Below are 22,798 nucleotides of genomic sequence, written 5' to 3'. Positions count from 1 at the left end.
TTGGCACCAAGTAACTTTAGATTTCACAAAACCCATCATAGCTTTGGCAGCCAGCAATATAAAAGTGTCCACAATTTGGGTATACAGGTGGAGCCTATTTATCCATGTTAGTTCCGTTCCATGACTCAGCTTGATTAACAAAAAACACGTTGTGCTAAATTCCATAGAGTTACGCAAATACACTGCAGCCTGACACTTCCGGATGGAAGGAAACTAAGGCAGCTGTTATCAATCCCCTCCCCTCCGCTCCACTCCATACTCAACCATCCCCATTGCCAGCTGCCCTGCTTCTTTCACATGGGATGCTGATCTTTTAAGAGTCCAGCCCTATGTGTTTCTACTCAGAAGTAAGCCTCATTGGGCTTACTCCCAGGCAAGTGTGGAGAGCATTGTAGGCTAAATCTCATGCTTTGCTTGGTGGGAAGGCTTGCTTGTGTCAGTGATTGCCTGCACCATCTCAATGGGAGGGGCAATTTGGCAAACACTCCCTGGGTTTTTTAAAGCAATCCCCTCTGTTGCTACCACACCTGCCCCTGTGTGAGTGAGTAAGAGAGAGAGAGGGAGCGGGAGCAAGAGCGCTCTACTTTGCTGTACGTGTTCTGGCTACAGAGATTTTTGCCCCCCCTTCCCCTCTTCAGCCTCTTTGCTGGCTCAGGGGCTCCAGGAGTGTTACTGTTCCTTTGCAAGGGGAACCTCTTCCAGGGCTCCAGGGCTATTTCCCTGCCTGGGCGAGGAAGAGCCTTTCTGCAGTGTTTTGGGCTGCCTGGAAATGGAGAGAGACACCGGTGCAGGGCAAAGGAGCCAAAGGTGTGTGTGACTTTCGGTTCCACCACCCCATTCACATTGAGACAAATCTGCAGATAAAAAATCCATGGTTAAATAGGCTGCACCTGTATATAGAATCCATTTTCTGTTTAAAGGAAATCCATGTTCTGTTTAAAGAATCCATTTTCTGTTTAAAGGAAATCCATGGAACAGAATCCATGTTCTGTTCCAACCAGAACATTACTGCTCCGAGGAACCACTTTAGAACAGAGGCAAGTTCCTTGCATGCGTAAAGCCTCAAGGATAGAGCAGTCTTCTGGTGTAAGTCATTCTAACCCAGGTGAACTATAAGGACTTGGGGAGATACAGTCTGCCCAAGAGACTCCTGAACCACATTGACAGCTGGTTCCAACACATCTCACTTCTAGCGGCTCAGGTGACACTGGTCACAGCTCCAAAGCCCATATAGGTGCTGAAGCTGCAGGTGCATGCCCTCCTGCAAGCCCAGAGAAATGATGGAGTGCCCACAAATCAGCACTCCCTAGCATGTAACATAACAATAAAAATCATAAGAACAAACTAGCAGAACACATTCCAGAAATGTCATTCCCTCCAAAGGGAAAAAAAACAGAAAACCAAGAGAGAGATAAAAAAAAGAAAAACAATTTCTTTTTAGATACAGGAATCATAGCCATTCTTGTGTAGGTGCATCTCAACATGTTTTTTTTTTTTTTTCCTTTACTATACATTTATTATAATCACATTGGCTCTCAGGGATTTATGAAAGTAAATACCAGGCTCCAAAGTGTCATCTCTGAATCCCCAGTGGTTCTCAAACTTTTAGCATTGGAATCCACTTTTTAGAATGAGAATCTGTCAGGACCCACCAGAAGTGATGTCATCAAGCAGGAAAAATTTTTAACAGTCCTAGGCTGCAATCCTACCCACACTTACCCAGGAGTAAGTCCCATTTACTATCATTGTTAAAAGCATATACAGAGTAGCCTGTTAAAAATACAGATCTGTAACATTTCCCCAGATGCAGTCACATACCAAGCCCACATCAAGTCTAATATATTAAAAATAAAATACACATTGAAATGAATGGGGACCCACGTGAAATCTACTCGTGTCCCACTTAGTGGGTCTTCATCCACAGTTTGAGAAACACTGCCTTATAAGGAATGGGCAGGATCCAAAGAGTTTCTTGTGCACTGGGACCTTCCTTGCTTCTGGTTTTCTCAGAGTCTGCTACATTTCCTGAAAGGCTTCTTCTGAATTGAGCTACAGTCAGAAGCAAAACTTGGGAAAGTACCTGCACATGTGTTGAAACACCTTAGGCAAATCCACAGGGCTGTCTGGATCCTGGCCAATAAACTATGTACAAGTGTGATAGCTTGCATATCTATGCCTGCTTCGTCATATGCTCTGCGGTGCTAAAGAGGGAAAGCCAATGAAGCGTACCATGATATTGGTAAACAAAGCAGATATTTTAACTACTACTGTATATCATAGCAGCAATCTATTTGCCAGAACAAGACAACTCAGAATGTGCATGTTGGAGCGAAACGTTTGTGCAGCTTGGGTTGCAAATCAAGAACGTACAGTGGGCTATTATAATACAATTCATTATCCCAGAAACATTCCTCATTGTGTTCTTTAAACATTCTTAAGAACTTACTAAGCCATTCCAGCACAATTCTCTACCTACATAAAATAATGCAATTTCAATTAAGATGTCAAAAATAATTGCCCATAGAAAAAACAGTGCTATTTGTTTTGCAGGTAATAAGATGTTTCAGAAACACCCACTGATTTCCACTGATTTCTAAATTAAGATTTTTAAACCATGGTGTTCTTCCCCCTGTGCACTTGTCCCCCAAGTGGAGCCCCATGAATACTTTGATTAGGGCTTATAAGCCAGAACTACCCCATTAATTTCAAGAAAGCAAACACAGTCATGCATGCAGAGGAGTGCACATGAAGCTATGCTTCCTCAGCCAAAATGAATGTCTTTGCAAGTGTGAGCAACACACGCACATTAGTGATCTGCCTAACATCCCCATTATGTCAGTGATCCCCACATCAGTGCATAAGAAGCATCCCATAATATTAGGAGCCAAGATGCTGCAATGCCTCATACTGATTCTTGGATGCTTTGGAGGGCATGCAACCAGAGGATTTAGTACAACACTGGCTCCCCCACTCATCTTTTCTAGCCTATGCCAGCATACACATGATTGTATTTAACAGATCAACAGTCCATGCACCCTGTAGACAGACTGTACTTGCATCAAAAGGATCGTGTGAATAACTGTATCCAGGCACAGACCACAATGATTGAACCAAGATACTGTACAGAGATGTACCTGGTTCCAGTTTAATACGTGAACAGTCCTATTAAACTGATGGGGAGCAAGATGTTGGATCTGCTGGTATGTCTTACACTAGCCAGGCAAAACTAAGGCTTCTGGAAACTGAATGAGAACGGATCACATTGCAGTACAGAGGCTGCCTTCTGTCATGGCCCTTGCTATGCGGCTAGCATTCAACTGCAGAAGCATTCCCTGTGGAAGCAGCCATTTTCTCGATCCTACATCACAGTTTGCTGCATGGATGCAGCTGGTACATGAAGCCGAGGATGGCATCAGGTAACAGCCATACCGGGCACTGATCAATGTCCCACATCCATGGAAGGGCTTGCCAGGCCAGACCAACCCCTGAACTATCAGTAATAGTGGTGGTAGTGATTGCACCTCATGCACCATTGGGAGCGATTAGAGGTGCCATGCCATGGGAACTCAGTGCAGGACTTTGTTCCAAGCTCCCAAAAAGCTGGGACTGGCACTCCATGAAGTAATTTAAAGCTATATCCTAGTACATGCATGCACTGTTACTTTAACTTGATGGGATCATCAATGTCATTTTACACTGCAACTCTGTTTGTTAGGGAGAAAATTCAAGATACATTCTCATTGAGGTGCTATGCTTGTGTCAGGATTGCAGACTACAAGTGGGGGTGACCTGAACACAAAAATCTGTCCATACAAATTGCCACATGTCCATACAAAAAAACTCTCTGTCTACAGACCCCTAGCAAGTCAGGGAGCTAGAATGCTTTGCCTTGACATGCTAGTCTTCTACATACCAAGATGTCTTTATTTATTCTGCATAGAGGAGCCTTCACTTATGGGAACTCCCACTTGCAGACTGAGATGTTTCTGGCCAGATACCAGTTTTCCACTTCATTGAGATCTAACACTTGAGGACAGGTTGCCTTGTGAATAAAAGGTACACTTTTAAGGTCATTAGTATGACTGTTGAGTCAAGAAGACAAGAAAATGAAACAAACACTGGAGGCCTGGTTTGTTTTCACCATTTGCTCGTCCTTAGTACAAATTTGTCCTCTGCGAGATTACAGTAAACTGTAAGGAGCATAAGATGTCAAGAAAGAGCAAGAAATCCTTGATGAAACTGGACAGGGAGACGGTGAGGACTGGCAAGAAATCAAGACAGCTAAAGTGATGAGAACATTTGTAAAAGGTCTTCCAGCTCTCACATCACTGATCCTGCTCTGTAATGAGTTTCAAACCTAATCACAATAGGCCCATTATGTTTCAAGTGACTCTTATTTTACCTATTGGACTCCGTGCCTTTATGCCTTGAACAGAGTCCATCCATATGAAAGTTTTCCTAAACTCTTAAATCCTGTCTTATTTTGCTGTTAGATTAAGGCCCCCATCCTATTTCCTGCCAGGTTATGTGATGGAGCTGTGGAACAGAGCAGGCGCTGCATCCAATGGGGGGTGACAGACAGCCAAGGAGAGGTAAGTAAAAATATTTGCTACTTACCTCCTACTAGGCTGCCTGGCTGCCAATGGTTCTCCTCAGACCTACATCAGCTATTTAGCTGGGATAAGACTGAAGAGCCTCAGAGAACAGGTCTGGGCTTGGAAAGGAGTATAGGATCCCAGAATAGGATCTCTTCTGCTCCTGCTGCTGCTTCCACCTCCCCCTGCCCAGGGTTCACTCACCCTCCCTTGACTCCCATTCCCTTAACTAATCCTCCCTTGAACCATCCCTTCCACCACCTTACCTTCTCCAGTGGGGTGTCTGAGAGCCACTGGGGTGCAGAGCCTTCAGCTGTTTGCACCAGTGCCTCCATAGCGCACGACAGCAGCACAGTGTTGTAACATCACAGCAGCACTTATGGCAGCAGATCAAGAGATCCACACTACCATAAGCCCCCAATGGCTGAGATTTAACACATTTCTGCAAAGTAGCCTGTGCAAAATATCTGAGCCATTTCTTTACATTCACTAAGACAATGAGTCAGGGAAGGAGAAGTCATGACAATAGCTTTGTTTCCATATAAGGTTGCCAACACTGACCCTGTTTCCAAGCTTTTTGCTCTCAGGTAAACGAGGGGCAAAAATTAATGTAAGACAGTGGTCTTCAACCTTTTTCATGCCACAACCCCAATCAATCAATCAATCAGGCTGAGGACCCCCTGTCAATCCCACCCCAGGGACCTTATTCCCTATACATCCACCCCACCCCCTTCACCACCCACTCTCCGACCCTGTTATGCCCTCTCAGCACTATTCACTATAACCAAATATTCTTATTACAGAGAGCAGAATAAGTTATCATGAAGCCTGGTACTAGTGAAAGCTGTTTTAGCACAATTGCTAAGAACCTCAGCAGGACTGGGACACAGTCTCTTCACAGTGTCCTGAAGGTACCTGAACAAATGATTCCTCCTTTACCTGGTGGTGCTCTAGTCCAGTGGCCTTTGACCTTTTTCATTCCTGTAAATTGCTGCAACCCCATAACTGATGCTTTGCGACCCCATTGGGGTCCCCAAGGGAGCCCAAGGCTGAAGAACACTAATCTAGGACCATTGTGAGGCTGCCGCTAGACTCCACCCCTTTACTGTTGGCAGGGCCTCTGAGAGGAATTTTATCAGGGGGTACAAAGTTTCTTTTGGGCCCCGTCTCAAAGGGGGTGTGTGAAACAGAGTGGGGATGGCAATGGGGGTAGGGAAAATGGGGGCAAAACAGGCAAGGGGAAAGTGGCAACAGCCAGAATAGCCTTTGGAGCCCAGGTCTATCAGTCTTCCCAACACAGAGCTCAGGTCTACCTGCCTGCCCAGCATTGGCAGCTAGATACAATAATACAGCAAACCAAACACACTCCCAAGTCTCTCTAAAATCTTTCAAATATAGAAAAGCATTGAAGGAGATTAGTATCATTGTATTTAGGCTTACACTAGAGTGGAGAGTGTCATATGTACACCAAAACTGACTTCTGCAGCAGCTGCAATCCCACAGCTGTGTCGCTGAGCTCCCCTACACTCCTTCATGGTTAATGGATCACAAGCTAAAGAGCTACTGCAGCAGGTCAGTTTCCTCCCAGATGTGACAGTGTTAAGAAATGTATGCATTACTGGGCCTTGTGGCAATAGTTGCTGCCATGTGGCCACAGTAATGCCTCCAGCATTCTGCATGGGCAGTGGATCTGGATAAGTTTGGAAAATGTAAGATCCCAGGAAATTTCTGGGCCCCCTCCTTTGGCTCCTGGGCCCCCTTTCTGACCCTGGACCCAGGTACAAATTACCCCCCTTTACCCCCCTCTCCTAGGTCCTGACCGTTGGATCTTTTCCCAGAACCAGATTCTTTTTACCGTTTGTTAGGGATTAGTAACCTCTGATATCACCAGAACTGCATCCAATCTGACAAACCTACAAGTCGTGCCTTGTTGTCCACTGGGGTTCCATTCCAGAACCCTCAATAGTTAAAAAAAATCAGTGGACACCAAATCAGTGGAAAAATTGCTTTAAAGACCCACTTCCAGGTTTCTTGCTCCTCCATTGCTTGTAGTGGAAGAATTTCATTCCATTAGATTCCATTATTCAACCCATCCTAGTGGCTGAATGCAGTATAGCATACATACTGATGCATTCTGGAACAAGAATGGAGGAGTAAGAAACTCGGAATTGGGTCTTTCAAGCTATCTTTAACACTGAAAAGCTTGCAACTGGTGCAGTTTAACAGCATGAAGGTAGGAAATTGGATTTTGGTGCCTTTTTCATTTGTTATTAGGCATTTAAATGTGAATCCCAGTATCAGTGGTGAGTCAAATAATGGATACTGAGGTACCACCTGTACTTGCATTTCTAACCATTATTCCTCAGAACAGCCTGTTTCGGTTTTATCTCCTCAGATTCACAGCCCAATCTAACATAAACCCTCATGCAGAGATACAACGATAATGTCGTGGCGCTAGCATGGGCTCCACTGCAACCCACAGAGGATTTTTGGCTGCTGGCAGTCTCCTTGGGTTAAGAAAACATTTGTCCCCTTGCCCCGGGATAAGTGATACTGCTGGCACAAGTCTGCATTGATCCATGCAGGCGGATCAGGCCCAAGAAGGGCCTTGGGATTTGGCACATACTGACACCCCCAATCCCACCCCCCCGGCCCAATCCACCCACCCCTGCTCCCATCGCCACCCTATTCTGCCCTCCCATCACCACCCCATTCATCCCCTTCCCTGCCCCATATTGACCTGCTCCAGTGGGCCTCTGTTGCTCCACCAGCATGTGCAGGAAGCCTCTGGCTGGTGCACCCCCGGTTCCCTGCATTGCCACCAAGTGCTTTACAGCACTTTTGTGGCAGCCAGCACTAGCAGAACACACATTCCACCGGTGCTTCTCTCTAGTAGGATTAGGCCATCAGTGTCTTTATTTTACGTCTTGAGGTAAAAGTGAGAGGCTAGAATCCTATACAGATTGTACTGATGAAGGAGAATGATGAGCAATTGTTTGCAAGGTTGAAGCTGATTGACTAGGCTTCATGTTTTCAGTGCAAAACTCCTTGCCCATTCAGTTGGGTGATTGCTGGCTGTAAAACTTTGGTGGCCTGTGGAGGACTGCAGACTTACAGCAATGCTGGGTAGCATTCCAAACCACAAGGAAAAACTCTCCCACCAGTCTGTAGACTAGTATTGAACCCAGGTACAGGGAGAAAAAGAAACCTAAATACATAAATGGCACCGGGGGGGGCAAGTCCCCCCATTTGGCAAGTTCACCCCTTGATATCCTCCCATTGGTGGAGACCATACTAACTTGAAGGCAAGATGCTTTTCCCATACTGAGAATGTATTAAAAAGAACAATCGCACGTTAGCTCATTTCCAATTATGTTTAAGATGGGAGGCTTAATATAAAATACATCATTATTTTTCTTTTCCAAACCTAACATGTGGGACAAAGTTCACCTACAAGAAATGCGCTTTCCACTTCTATGCTCCCCAAATGTATTTTTTTTTCCAAGTGCCACCACTGATTATCTGTTATAGCCCAACACCTTGCTTTGGTTTTGTTTTTTGTTCTTGATGGCTGTTCTACAAGGCTCCCCTTGGGTTTTATAATAGGTAGCATCCTTAGAACTGATCACACGCAGAAGACCGTGGGCTATTCATGCTTGAATTCTCTCCAACCTACCACTGATTCAAGTTGATATTCAAATTCTGAGGCTAAGAATAGAGGGAAAGAGAAAAAGGACTTTGCGCCGATTTTTACAATGAAGTTGCACAGCTTACAGATCAGCAACAATGCAAAATGACATACTGAATCCCAGCAACTGGATGGTTGGGGCACCAGGGAGGTTCATAAGGCCATTACTGTGGCTGCCTTTACTCTTTCAGTCTGTGCCATGTTCAAGGTTCCACAGCATGATTGCCTAACAACTTCCCTTTCCAGTGACGTGAACACTGTTCGTGATCTCCAAAGCAGCTCCATGTCAGCATTTAAAATCTTATATCAGCTGCCTGAGCAACCTTTGGAGCATTCGCAGGTGAACAAATTCACTCTCACACACTTTCAGCAGCATCTCTGAAGAGGACATATGGCAGAAACTTCTGGAAACAGAACCCTCTGTCCTAATGAATTCAAATCTCCTGCTGAGCCTAGAACTCACAGCACCACGAGGCGAAGGTGAAAGCACACAGCAGATGAGGTCAGCACCTCTGCTAGTTGCTATGAGGAAAACATCCTCATAAGGTTAACCTGGGGACAAGAGAGAAAGCTGGCACGATGTCTTAGGAAGGTTTTTGCTGAACACAGCTCCAATTCACTCTTGATTCAATTATAATTTAGCTCTGCCTCCCATAAGAAGTAGAATGTAGGTACATGTATTCTTTTTTGGAAAAAATAACGTATAGGTATGAGAAGCAAAAGGCCAGCTACCTCATGAGTACAGTATCTTTTCATGGTGGGGTAAGTAGCTCTAAAGAGCTAAGACCAACTAAAAGGATTAAAAAATTGCAACTATGGCAAAAAAATAAAAATAAAACAGCTATTATATGAATTTGAGAACTGTAGCTATTTAATTGATTTTTTTTAACTGTTTGCTTCTAATCTAGCATTGGTCATGTGCAACTGGTCTCCCACGTCAAATACGTGCCCCAGCTGATGTCTTTCCACCCACAAGCATCTGCCCATTCCAAAGGGGATCCAGACAAGCACTACAACTGGTGCGCAAGGCGGTGGCATAGCCAGAGGGGGGCAGAGCACTCAGCCTTGCAGGGAGCCTCAGCAGGATGGGCAAGCGGCCCTTCCGTTCGGAGCCATTCCCGGCGGGGAGAGCAAAACTGAGCCATATGGCTCCGAAAGGAGGGGCCGCTTGAACACCCTGCTGAGGCTCCCTGAAAGGCTGAGTGCTCCGCCCCCCTCCAGCTACGCCACCGGTGCAAGGACACATTTGTGATAGCTGTGTGTACATAAACCTGCTTCCTTATATGGATAAACTGGATTGGGATTTTTTTAAATTTAAAACTGAATGAGTGAGAGGAAAAATATGAGTGGCAAGTTTTCAGCAAATCTGAGCATGTATACCAAACACTGGAAGCGCTTTGTTTTTCTTGAATGAATGCTGGGTAGGAACAACCAGGAACAGAAACACCCTTTAACAAGAAGATAAATTTTTTTTTAAAAAAAAGGTCAGGAGTGGGAAATACAGTGATCCCAATTTCACAATTTAATATTAATCTTTTCAGGAGGCTGCTAACTGCAGCCTGAGTTGGAATCCATCCCCTGAAGCTGCTCAAAACCTGTTAATGAATGCTTAAGGAGTCTGCTCTCTTCAAATTCTCCCAGTGTGTGTAAACTAGCAACCAAATACCAAGAAGGATAGGGATTCCTTGAAAATGCATAGAATCTGTTCTATAGAAGAAGGAATCAGGCAGCTCTTCCCTATATCCTGGTAAAGTCTGTGCTGACAAAATACATGACGTAGCATCATTGCATTGCTACCTTCTCTTGCAACCAATGAAGTTACACTGGCAACCCCCAAAGAAGCACACAAGACATAGGCTTGGAATGATTTAAACTTTATTAATAAACAACAAACCTGCAGCAGGGAAAAAGTTGTCTAAAGTTCCCCAGCGTGCTGGCATCTAATAGCTTGGGGGAAATGGCGCTGGCCATCTACCTCCCCCTGACCCCAATAGGGCGTTACATCCTGGCTCAAGGTGTCACTCAATCGAGGACTGAGAGCCCAATCCTGTGGTCCGCACTGCACCTCCGTGGTGCGGACCACTGTCGCAAACGTGGCGTAAGGCACGTTTGCGGGGCTCACCGCCGGGCTGCTGCCGGAGGTGGCTCAGCTCTGGCCGGTGCTGAGCCGCTGCCCGGTGGGTGCCCACGTTCCGCAGCTCGGCGGTACCTGCGACCACCAGGCTGTGGAACGGGGAATGAGGCGGGGGCATTCCGGGGGGTGGGGAGGCCAGTGTGACACGGGGAGAGGGCGGGGAGGCTGCTGTGACGTAGGAAGGGGCCGTGCCAGAGGTGTGCCCAGGGGCGGGCAGGAGGAGGATCCATGGAGCTCCGCTCCGCAGGATCCTAGGCGCTCGTGAAGGCTGCGTGCCTTACACAAGTGCCTTTACTTTAGCGGTGCCCTTTGGGCGCCACCAAAGGAGGGTAGCCCCATTGCGGGGCTGCCTCCCTTACCCAGGGGAAGGGAACAAACGCCCCCTACTCCTGAGGTGCCTCCCGCAGGAGCACGGGAGGCACTGGATTCGGTGGCAGCCCTCTTGGTGCCGCCTAGTGGGGGCGCCCCGGGCAGCTCAGGATTGGGCTGCCCATTAGGATTGGGCTGTCAGTTATCCTATCATGGCCAACCCCAAAGGGTCGAGGCAGCTGGCCAGCACAGACCCACACCAGAAAACCTTGTGTAAGCCTTTACTCAAACCAGCCAAGGGGCTCGCCAGCCAGCCTCATCAACCCAGACAAGTGTTGTCAGAGCGGTTCTGGCTTACCCCTTGGCCTTGCTAACCTCAGCATTTACGCCAGCCCCCGCTCTTGGCTACCCAGCCAGCACACCACCTGCCACACGGGGGATTAACCCCCACAGCCCCACGGAAAAACCCAACAGGCTCCACAGACCCTGCTGCAGGTGAAACAGAAAAATATCGGCCCCAGTTATAGATAGATGTACTCTGTGAGAACATGATCTCAGGGTGGAAGATGGCGGTTCCACCTTGTCTGGATATAACCCATCTCAGCTATGCATTGATCTTGTGCCTGGAGATGTCACCTACAAGAGGGTTGACAGCCCCAATCTGTTCTATAGAATAAGGAATTTTAGCAATTTGGCAGGTAGCTCTTCCCTATATCCTGGTAAAGTCTGTGCTGACAAAACACATGACATAGTATCATTGCATTGCTACCAACTAATGAAGTTATGTGGGTGTTGGGAAACTTGCAAAATCTTGATGTCATGTGTATGTATTTTCTTTTCTTTTTTTTCCCCTAGGAAAGGGGTGTGTCACCTAGGCCCAGCCCAGGAGGCCAGGAATCACTCCGGAGCAGGGGTCTCCTCAGGGGTAAGGGCCTCCTCGGGATTAGAACCTGAGCACTGCCAGGACTGGGGTCCCAGGCAAGACACTTCCCTGGGAGTAGGCCCTAGTGCCTCCTGGGAGCAGTCAGCAGCCACGTGGGCAGAAGGGGTGGGGCTGGACCAGAACAAGGCTAGCTTCATAAGGAGGCTGGACAGCCTAGAGAGAGGTCACTCCTCTCCAGTTGGGAGGGGGATTGCAGAGGAGGCCAGAGGGGTTAGCCACCCTGGCCTTATTCAACCAACCCAGGCTCCAAAGGGAACTTTGCACACCTCAGCCCTGGAGAGAAGGGCCGGGGGCTGGGAACCACCTGACCCTAGACATGCCTGGGGCCCTGGGGTGAAAACCGGAGAGGCGAGGCTGCAACACCTAGGACCCCATATCAACTAACCCCATTGGAGACCAGCTGATCAAGGGGCAAGACTGGAGGTACAGGGGGGCCCTCCGGTGGACAGCTAAGCTGACCCCTGACAATGGTACTGCAGCTCTCAGGAACCCATACCCCTTGCCAACTGGCACCAGCTGGGGAGCCCGGCCAGAAACCCCAAGGGGTCAGGCAGGCGTGGGGAACAGGCATATTGTTCGCCGACGCCACGAGTCTATGTAAAACAAAGGGGCCTGTGACGTAACAGGCCCCATGAATGTCAAGAGTTTAACCAGAGCAAACCGTCTGTGCAAATCTGCTGTATCTGCCTCCCGTCCTTCTTTCTGCCGACAACCTGCGTGCATCGTCCGGGTAAGCCCCCCGCGCTTGGGCACACCCAAAGGGGCGGGGTCTCCGCCCGCCATGGACATCACAGGGAGGAAGTAAAAAGCTTCAAACTTTTATTTCTGGTGTTACTCAGAAAGGAATTTGAACAAATACGCACAAGACCAAAGTCAACCAGCAGCAGGCTACTACAATGATGTTGTGACCAAGATGGCCCTAAGAACAGCTCACAGTATTTGAGCTATCAAATCAAATTGGCTTATTGAAAAGTGCATTCTTACCTTTGCATGCTGCTTTATTGTATTGCCTTTGTGATAACCAATACATCCAAATTGCTTTAATAAACTTCCATATAACATATTTGCACATTATTATTATAAGTTATTAGTACTACTTCCTAAAACACCTTTCAGTGTACAGACTGCCTTATAATTATTTTATTTGTCTCCACCTTTCAGGGTTCTTTAGGTTCAGGAAGACAGCAATTGCCTAAAGGGACCCATTGAACATTAAATTGCATCTCTGCTTCTTCATCAAGATGAAGTTAAATTTTACAAAATACTAAAAATTCAGGAACATTTTCAAATGTCAAATGTGCTTGCATAGAGAGCCTCCATTTGTCAATTTGTCAAACTTTATCTTTAGATAGGTGGGCAATGTCTTGACTGTTTGATTGTCATGACTGTTACAGTGTATGCTCAATTATGGAGAAGATGCTCTGCATACAAGAATTCCAGGCTCAGTCCAGAATTCCTACTTCAGATCTGAAAAATCTGTTGCCAATCAGGGTTAGGTGGGCTGTGGTCTAACAGCCCAATCCTGAGCTTCCCAGAGCCCACTGAAGCAGCGACACCAAAGCAGTTACCACTATATCCAGTGGGTGACAGGAAGCAGCTGGAGGTCTGCTAATTCATTATATGGTAGTTTCATACATTTATGAACAATTAGACATTTCTAGGTGCCCTAAATAAATTGTTGAGACCTGCAAGCCATTTGGATTATCTGTTCCAATAGCGCTGAACATTTTGGTAAGTCAAAACAGGCCCACCCACAGATAAAAGCAAAGTATCTGTATGTAGAGCATTCCTGGAGGTATGCAGAGATTCAAAAGTTTCTCCAAAAGATACTTCTAAGGGAAAAACCTCTCAAAAGGACCATTAAAGAATGCTGCATGCATGCCTCCCTCCTATGACTCAGATCATTCTATTTGCTGCCTGGAGAATGAAGGCATTAACGAGACAGAGAGGAGAGTCATTTCGTGCTGCAAGGTGAAGCAGGGAGAGGCCATCTCTTTTCACAGTGATCCATTTGAAGTCCATGAAGGGGAGAGAGAGGAGGAGGCTGCAGAAAGAAAGATCAGAGAGTAGAGTAGATCCAAGAAGGTTGGCAGCACCTTCTGCACCCATACAGTTCACTCAGGGCATGATTACCATCCCACAGAGTCCAGTGGAAGTTACTCCTAGGAAAAAATGGACAGTGAGCTGGAGAAAACTCCTAATAGTTTGATCAAGGCATGTCAACTTTGAGATATGCCTCATGGAGTCCGGTGGGATTTAGTCTTGGAACACACTGTAAAAATAAGCTGAAAAAACAGAGTTGGGGGGGGGGAGAGAAAAGGTTCCCACCAAGCTCCAGCAGTCTCCTATGTTGATCCAGGGTGCATTATTGTTGACAAGATTAAAACAAACAATACAAGCTGGGTGGGGGTTGGCAAGGTACAAACAGAACAAGATTTAATTATAGGGAAAATACTTGGAACAAAAAGAGACAGAAAATACAAAAGGAGAAAGAAAACTGAAAAGAGACAAAAAGAAAGGGAGAAAAGAACAGAAAGACAGAGACAAAAAGCAGGGAACAGACTGAAGAGAGAAAAATGAACTGGAGGACACACACACACACATATGTTGGCATCCTTCAGTCTCGGAAGACTATGGTATCGCGCTCTGAGTGGTGGTTCTGGAACAGAGTGTACTCTTCAGTGTATGAAGCCTGGGTAAAGTAGGTATGGAGGATAGGCTGTTACCCATGCAGCAAATCCCCCCTCTCCACGTCGCTGAAATGGTCCAATGGAAAGGCAGAAGCCAATACGGTTGGTTCCAGCGGCGTCACAGGAGTTGCCAGAACGTGACAGTGTTCAGCCATGAACTGCCTCAGGAACTCCGGCTCCAGATTTTGCCTCAAGGTTGACTCCTGAAGCCTTTTCCATAACTGGATGTAGCCACAAGGCAGTGGAGGTTTATAACCCATACAGCCACCAGGTAGATGGGACTCCTTAGCCTGGGAAGGCAGCTCATCTGAGAGAAGGAAAACTCTGATCCCAAACCTCCACTGGAGGACACAATGAACAAGGAAACATATACCAAAACCTGGGGCACATACTAGTGGCATCCTATTAATAAAAAGAAATAAATCACTCTGGTGGCTAGTTAGATGCCACAACATTTTGTTGTGTGCACCTCAGTGAAGCGGTTGCCTCAGGCAGCAGATTAGTTGTGGGGGGAATGGCCACCTCTGCCCACCTATTTGCCTCCACTGCTCCTCCTTCCACTCCCTGAACTGGAAAAGGAAGTGGGGTCAGAAGGGAAGAGGAAATGTGAAGAGTTGTGGAGGACATGTGTGACCATTAGAGAGGTGGAGAAGCAGTGGCTGGCTTATAAGGGAAGGGAGGTAGCATTTGGCATGTCATCTTCAGGATGTCTTAGGCCAGCCTTGGGACCCCTTCTTCTAATAATAATGATACATTTACATAGTGCTTTCTGAGTATGCAAAGTTTTTCACATTATTCATGATGTTGTCCTTACAACAACGCTGTGAGGTTTTATCCCCATATTGCAGGCAGAGAACTGAGGCTGAGAGGGAGTGATGTGCCTACAACCACCTTGGAGAGGCAAGATTTGAACCAAGAAAGTCCTGATTCAGCAGCAGACCTCCCCAGCCCTGGCCTGGGGCAAAGGTCAGCGATAGCACCCCTCCCGTGGGCTATCACCACCCCCCGCGCAAAAATCCGCTCCCCCTGAGACTCATGAAGCCTTGCACAACCCAGGACCACATTGGGGAAGCCTCTCTGAGGTTCTCCAATGCTATAAACTGTGCTTCTGGGAAACTGGAAGCACAGTTTCTGCCCTCATCGGGAGCCTTAGAGAGGCTTCTGCAGAGTCCTAGTGGCTAGCGCCTGGGGCTTTTGCCCCATTGGACCTAATGGTAGGTCCACAACTGTCCTGATTCACAGCTCAGTCTCTTGTAAAACATGAATATCAAAGAGGAACTAACATCAACTGGCAAGGCAGAATTTGAGCAAGGGGTTCACCAGAAACCATCCTCAAATCTTGTTCTGAAACTACCTCCTCAGTCTCGGAGTATGTGAATTGATTATCTCTGAGCATGTGCAAACTTCATTCCTACTACCACACAACAAGCCTCACACCCCTAAGATTTACAGGACTTGCTGTTCACTGGGCTTATTTCAGGCAGGCTTCAGCCCTGGCACCTCTCTTTTTTTGAAATTACACACTGCCATCTACTGATATTGAATATTACCTATAAAAAAATATAAAATACTGAGTTCAAGCACATAATGATTAGAGAATAAAATATTTATAGAACAGCAAAAGTTCACAGAGCCAAATATTAGAAGTCAGCAATCAGATGCCACAGCATATCACTCACAGTCTGTCAAATATCTCATGTCAGTATCAAACATCAGAATTCTAACAGCAGGCAAATACAATTGCATCTATCAAAGTTACATCTGATATATTTCATATTTGTACTCCGCTTTTCTTTTCCAAGGAAACCAAAGAAACTAACTACAGACACAAAAGCAATCAATGAAATGATATTCAAAAAGCAATCAATATTAACAACAATATAAAGATATATCGAAGAGTAAGTGGAAAATTCAGTCAGCGTACCTAATTCATATGAAAATAATCTGTCTCCAACAGAACTACATCTCATAGGCAGAATAACATTTCAGTAATACAGCAGCAACATGTAACTAACTCATCCAATTCCATTTCACTTCAGTAAGCATACAAAACAATAAACCTGAAAGTGCAGCATTAAAAAAAAATACAGCGATACAAAAATAAATTAAGGTCAGCCAAGTCCTTCAGAGAGGCAGCATTATAGGAAAAGTGTGCAAATAATGAATTGCATTAACCATAGTCAATATAGGAGCAGCATAAAATTACTTCAGTTTCCATCACCTAAGCAAGCCAAGGTGCTTAGATATACAATGGATATATTCCGTTGCAAGGTGCAGATATACAACGGTCTGCACACTGCTGCTCACTGTCTAGCCCAGTGGTTCCCAATTGCAAACACAGCACATGGCTCCCAGAAGAGATGGTTGATGATGTCATCATCAGTTACTTCCAGGTTCAGCAGCCCAAATGCTTCTACAAACAGAAGTATGGGAGCCAGGCCAGGCAGGAGGGCTCTTCCCAGGATGCAAAAACCATGTGCTGGAGCTCTTCTTGCTACACCAAGCCTCCAACCACTCTTTGGAATGGTGCAGCATGGTCTCCCTGCCAGGTGGCGGCATCACATGTGTGACAAGTGCCTTGTGGCATCCCAGGGTGTCACTACACATAATTTGAGAAAGGCTGGTCTGGCCCCATGGCTTTCATCTAGAGCATTCTCCTCAACAGTCGTCTCCTTCTTTCACCAGGAGAACCCCACAATCTTGCTTCTCCAACAACTCCCTCAGACATGATCCAAATGGATTGGTACCTTCATTTCAGCCTCAAAAGGACAACTTCTCTAAAAGATCATGACTAAAGACATTTCAGCCTAAAGAGTAGCAGCACATACATCTCACCACAGCCAAGGCACAATATTACAAAAATCGCCATGCACACTGGTGCAGAAGCTGACTTATTGGGTAGGTTCCTGCAGGGAAATGGAGACACAAGCCAGATAGTCTCAAGTAGAGACAAATGAGATGGCTTTTGGTTTCTTAGAAAGCGGTCATGGGGAGCAACTTGAACTGGATTGGTAGTGGTGAAGCAGTGAATCTAGCCCTTTTTCTCTGTGCTAATACCTGGCTTAAATCAAACACATCCCAAGTTGCTGTTGAAGACGGCAAAACTTACAAGCACAACTGAGATTTCCCCTCTGCATCTGATAGCAGCTTAGGGTGGGGTGAATGAGTTGGGGTAAATCTCCTCCCACCTGTACTATCCACCTCCCAACTACTTTTTTGTGAAAGACACTGGGAGCACCAGTCTGAACACACAGCTCCTCAAGCTCCACCTGTTGCTGAATCTTAAACTATTGAAATCAAAAGTCATGTGATGTCATATAACATCAACATTAGATAACCGGTGAATCAAAATGAACCCTCACTTGTCCTTTGCCCATTTGCAAGCAGATGGGGAAAAGTGTGGGATCGAAATATGAAATTCATTCTGTCTTATTTCTGGGAACCTAACACTTGATCTCCTGAAATTGAAGGTGTACCCAGGAGAATCCACTTGGCCTAAAAAAATCTCTCTCCTGCTGCAATACCCACGGACCCCGATTTGAATTTCATTGAATTTCTGTCCATGGTGCTGAATAGTTTAGCCTGCAGATGGTTGCAAATTGCTGCTTAAGATACCAGCTGAGTTAGTTTACTGAGCTGACATGTGCAATAATAATTGAAAGTGATTGCTTTTCATTCTGTAACATCCTGATGGTATCATTTTACTACACAGAGAAGCCAAGTTTCTGCCTATGTTGTAATTCTTATCTTGAATCTCCTTTTAATGGGATAGTCACTTTCCATGGTCTGTTTCTCCATGTAAAACAACCTGTTTAGTGCTTTGGGGCTCCAGAGACCCTGTAAATCATGGATGGAATGTTTTTTCCCCCTGTATTGCATTTCTCCTTTTTCAATTTATGTTCCCCTAAGAACTTCTGCTAAAGCTACATGTGTAGAGATTAAAGGCAGGTCTACTGTGGCTTACAGACATCAAAAGCCATGAGCCGTACGCTACTGGAGTAAATTGAATAGTACTGGCTTTTGTTAGGCTACAAAAGCCCCTCATTATCATGCCTGTGGTGTATGTGCTTCTGAGTGACTGAGGATGCCTATCAGAAGTGATAAATATAATCTCCCAAGGGAACACAATATAGCTAATCCTTATGGGATGGATTTTTTTTCCTCACCCCCCCCCTTTTTTGCTCCTAACAAAAGTAAATAGGAGACAACATAGGGGAATGGCTCAGAAGAACTGGGTCTCTCTGTAGACTGGAGATGAATATAATATGCTAGGACATCAAACCCTGCTGTTTTATTTTCTGTAGGGTTGTAGTGGTTGTCAGAGAGCCACTTTTTATTTTTCCGCTGCACTTCAGCACCACCAATGCAGGTGGCCAGAGGGTGGTACTGCAGCTATGACCTTAACAGTGGTCAGATGACACAGTGGGCCAATCAAATTCTACCTTGCTCTGTAACGGGGTGGCCAAACAGTTGCTTGCAAGCCATATGCAGCTCTTTGACATAAAATGTGCAGCTCTTGGAAATATGTTGGCTGAGCTCCTTTTTCATCTCAGCTAATATCAAGTAAATAAACCAACTCAAACAGTCCTTTATTGGCATATAAATAATGTAAATAAGACATTTTCAAGCTTTATGATTATTTACCAGTATAAACTGAGAGTCCACTGGATTAAAATGTAAGTTCATGGTGCATAAATATAGTTAAGAAGCATTTAAATTCTTAAATCTTGTGGCTCTCAAACATCTCTCTTGTGGCTCTCAAACACTGGAGGTTTATTGTATATGGCTCTTATGTTAAGCAAGTTTGGTCACCCCTGCTCTATAAAGTCTCAAATTCTGTTCTGGCTTTTAACCTGAGCTATTCATCACTTGAGTAAGGACTGAGTTGCTGTCAGACTGCAAGTCCACACTTTCCAGGTCATCAACAAAACTGCTTGCCTGGTCAATGCTTGCTTCACCTCATAGCCACCAGTCCTGACACTTGAGCACATATACTAGCCCCTGCATGTAATTTGGTGAATACAGTGCATGTAATTTGTGGACTAAGGAATCAAAAATAGATTTTTTTTTCTCAGGAAAAAGAAAAAGCATATGCCAAAGAGTACATTAGTGAAAACTGGAGAGCTGCCCTGCCTTTGCTACATCCTGATGAGCAGCTGCTGGTGGAGGTAAGAAATGCCAGGCAGCAGAGAGGTGGGGGAGAGTGGAACAGAGGTGGGGAGGGGGTGTTTCAGGGCGAGGGAAGCCAGAACAGGGGCAGGTCAGGCCCAGGAGGGGGATAGGATAGACAGAGCAAGTTTCTGAGTATCCTAACTCCTGCTACTTGCTTTACATGGGCTGCTCAGACCTGCACCTACTATTTAGCAGGCACAGATTTGAGTAGCTCCTTTGGGCAGACTGGGATATCCCCTTATCCCAAAGAGACCTCCAGCTTACTGCAGCCGCGCTGGATCCAACAGAGGCCATGCAGCCCCACTGCACCAGAGCTGCCCATTTCTTAAGATCTGAGCTTGTACTCACTCTTTAGGATGTGATACTAGGCCAGATTCCTAGAAGGCCTCCGCACCCTATGACTCAGTTCTGCTCCCAGCAGCAAAAGAAGCCAGGAAAGTGGAAGAAAAGCAGCTAATCTCCAGGTGCCTAACCTGTCAAAGCGTAGATATGAATTCTTAAATAAATAGCATATATTGCTTGGGGTTACCAAAGATCCGACTATATGATTTTATAAACTCCATTTGGACACGAAGTCAGCATTTGAGAATTGTAATTTGTTACCGTTGTATGTGAGTAACCAAGGCTGAGCTGGTGTTTAAGAGAGCTCATCACCACAGAGAAGCAGCTGGTTAATATTGTTCTTTGATCTGCTTTTTGCTGCTTAAGTATGTCTTTCACATATGGTGCTCTCTAACTGCAGGAGGAATAAAGTTGCTCTAACCTGATGTGATTTTCTTTTAACTTGTGAAGGGAAATTTGCTGGGTAAGCGTAATAAAAAGAAGCCTGTCCAGAATATTTCTACACTACTCCAAAAATGTCTCAGCATCCATCTTGTTATGGGATGAAAGTACGTACACTAGCACCTTGGTCCCTTAGGAATCCAAGAGGTGCTTCCTTCAAACATATATATCTGAGTCACGGTGAAGTGACACCCCCCCCCAATCATTCTCATATCTAAAAACTGCAACATGGAATTTACACATTATTTATGGAACATGTTTGCAGACAAGAAAAATATGGAGATGTGAAACCTCACCCAAGCACCCTCTGTATTACAGTCACAAAAGCAGAAACATTATAAACTGCTCCTACCATAGTGTTCACTACACTGAAATTCACATGCTTCTCAACCAGTGGTACGGGTGCCACCAGTGGTACTTGAGGTGGTGTCTGGTGGTACTTGCTGCACCCCTGGATACCTGCTGCCCAGCAGCAAGACCAGGAATGTGACACAACAAACAGCAGTAGGCGACTAAGCTCAGAATAGACTTTGGACACAAGCCAACAAAACATTAAGCCTTCTTCATTCATTTGCTCTCCCATGGAGAGTTAAGATATGTGGGGCTTCCCTAGAAGGCATATGCTAGTCCCACCCCCCACCACCAATGATGCATGCGCTAACCTTGGACCCTCTTGTCCCCACATTCAGTGTTTGCGTAGGCACACGCTGAATGCAGGGAGGGTTTCTCCCTGCGATTGGAGTCCTGGAACAAAACTTTGCTACGAATTCCACGGAATGCAACGAACAGCCTGATCCTATCTGGAACTGGACCATTGTGCCCAAACATTTACAATAGCAGATCAGAGCTCCGCTGTCATAAAATGGCTGCCAATGGAGTACACAGCACTTTTGGTGGCTGCCAATGGAGCATGCAGCACTTTTGGTGGCTATTTTGGAAGCACTGCCACAAGAGGCAGCAGCTGTTCCCAAACCTGCTGGAGCAGGTAAGGCAAAAGTGGGGGTGGAGAAAGGGCAAAACCAGGTGGGAAGGGGGGAGGAACGAGGGTAGAGAGGATGTGGGAGGGGTGGATAGCGCACTTCAAATACTATGCTCCCTTTTTTGCAGCCTCCCCACCCCCCTTTCTCTCCTCAAACTTGCACCAGTAAAATCACTGGTGCAGGTTCAAGGAGATCCACTGAAGAGCAGCTGGCTTATGAGGGGGAGGTTTAAAGGGATTTAAATCCCATTACCTGTCCAATGCCTTCCAAATTCAGTCACACTCACACACATGCACACACCTATAGAATATACAACTTTTGCACTTGCGAGCAAGAGGATAGGATTGGGCCATAAGTCTTGTCAAAATATGGTTGGTGGGCAACCTTCAGTCTCGAAAGACTCTGGTATATGCCTACAGCACCTGGTATTCACAGGCAGTCTCCCATCCAAGTACTAACCAGGCCTGACCCTGCTTAGCTTCCAAGATCAGATGAGATCGGGCATGTGCAGGGTAACAGTTGCTACTTGTCAAAATATGACCATTATGGATAAGTGAATGCCATTTATTAATTCTCAGAATATGAATTGTATACATCGCATAAAAGGTTTTTTTGGAGCATGTCAAGATATAAAAGAAATAACCAATAATTCCAACCATCCAAGAGGAATGTTGGGTTGGAAGAGAATCCTGGCTGCCTTTTATTATACTGTATTTTGTTTGAGCTGATTGTGTCTGCACTGGTCCAATTCAAAATACATCTGTTAAACCAATGGCCTTAACTCTACTAGCATCTTATGTCATTCTTCAAGCAGTGTGTGCAGAAGCTATAATAATGTGTCATCACTGCTACTACAGTAAGTTGTACAGAAATGGCAGTAAATTCAAACAGTGCCATATTTTTTTCTTTAGAAAAAAAATGGATCCTGTTTCTTCTCTCAAGATTTCATCTTTCAGCCTTATCCCATTGTAAAATCATAGTGTCATTAGGCCTTTATCACTAGGATGTCCGTCTTTGGACACATACAGAGATATATTCCTGCAATTTACTGTACATTTCTACAACCCGTGCCCATTACAAGTCACAGAGCAGTAGCCGTTTAACACCAAGCAATGGCAGTTGAGGTTTTGAGATTACCTTAAAAATGGTAGCCAAACGGTCTACAATTCTAAAAATACAAATTTTGCCTGAAAAGCCTTTTCATTGCTTTGCATTTAATGTGTGAAGTGTGACACGTGGTGCTGGGTGCTTGGCAGCACAACTCAGACCCATAACATTATTCTAAGACTGGTTTGACAGCAAGAGGCCTCAGATTCTAGACCTAAAAAAGGTCACATTTTTATTTGTCAGAACAATCTCCCCACCCCCAACCAGGCCAGTTTGAAAGAAGCCTTGTCAGATTCCCGTTTTGGGGACGTTCCATGGCCACCCGCACCTTGCTTTCACAGCACATTTGGGCCTGTGAACAAAAGCCACATCCTGGGAGATTCCTGACTTGAAATCA

The 22,798-nt window shown here is 45.6% G+C and overlaps 1 pseudogene; it reads right to left on the bottom strand.

Annotated features, from left to right (window-relative positions):
• Positions 1–21,704: 21,704 nt before the first annotated feature.
• Positions 21,705–21,824, bottom strand: LOC136637563 (5S ribosomal RNA; annotated as a pseudogene).
• Between the last annotated feature and the right edge of the window lie 974 nt (positions 21,825–22,798).

This window comes from Tiliqua scincoides, chromosome 1, assembly GCF_035046505.1.
Source record: "Tiliqua scincoides isolate rTilSci1 chromosome 1, rTilSci1.hap2, whole genome shotgun sequence".
Lineage (NCBI taxonomy): Eukaryota > Metazoa > Chordata > Lepidosauria > Squamata > Scincidae > Tiliqua > Tiliqua scincoides.
This window is presented reverse-complemented; position numbering and strand designations above follow the sequence as displayed.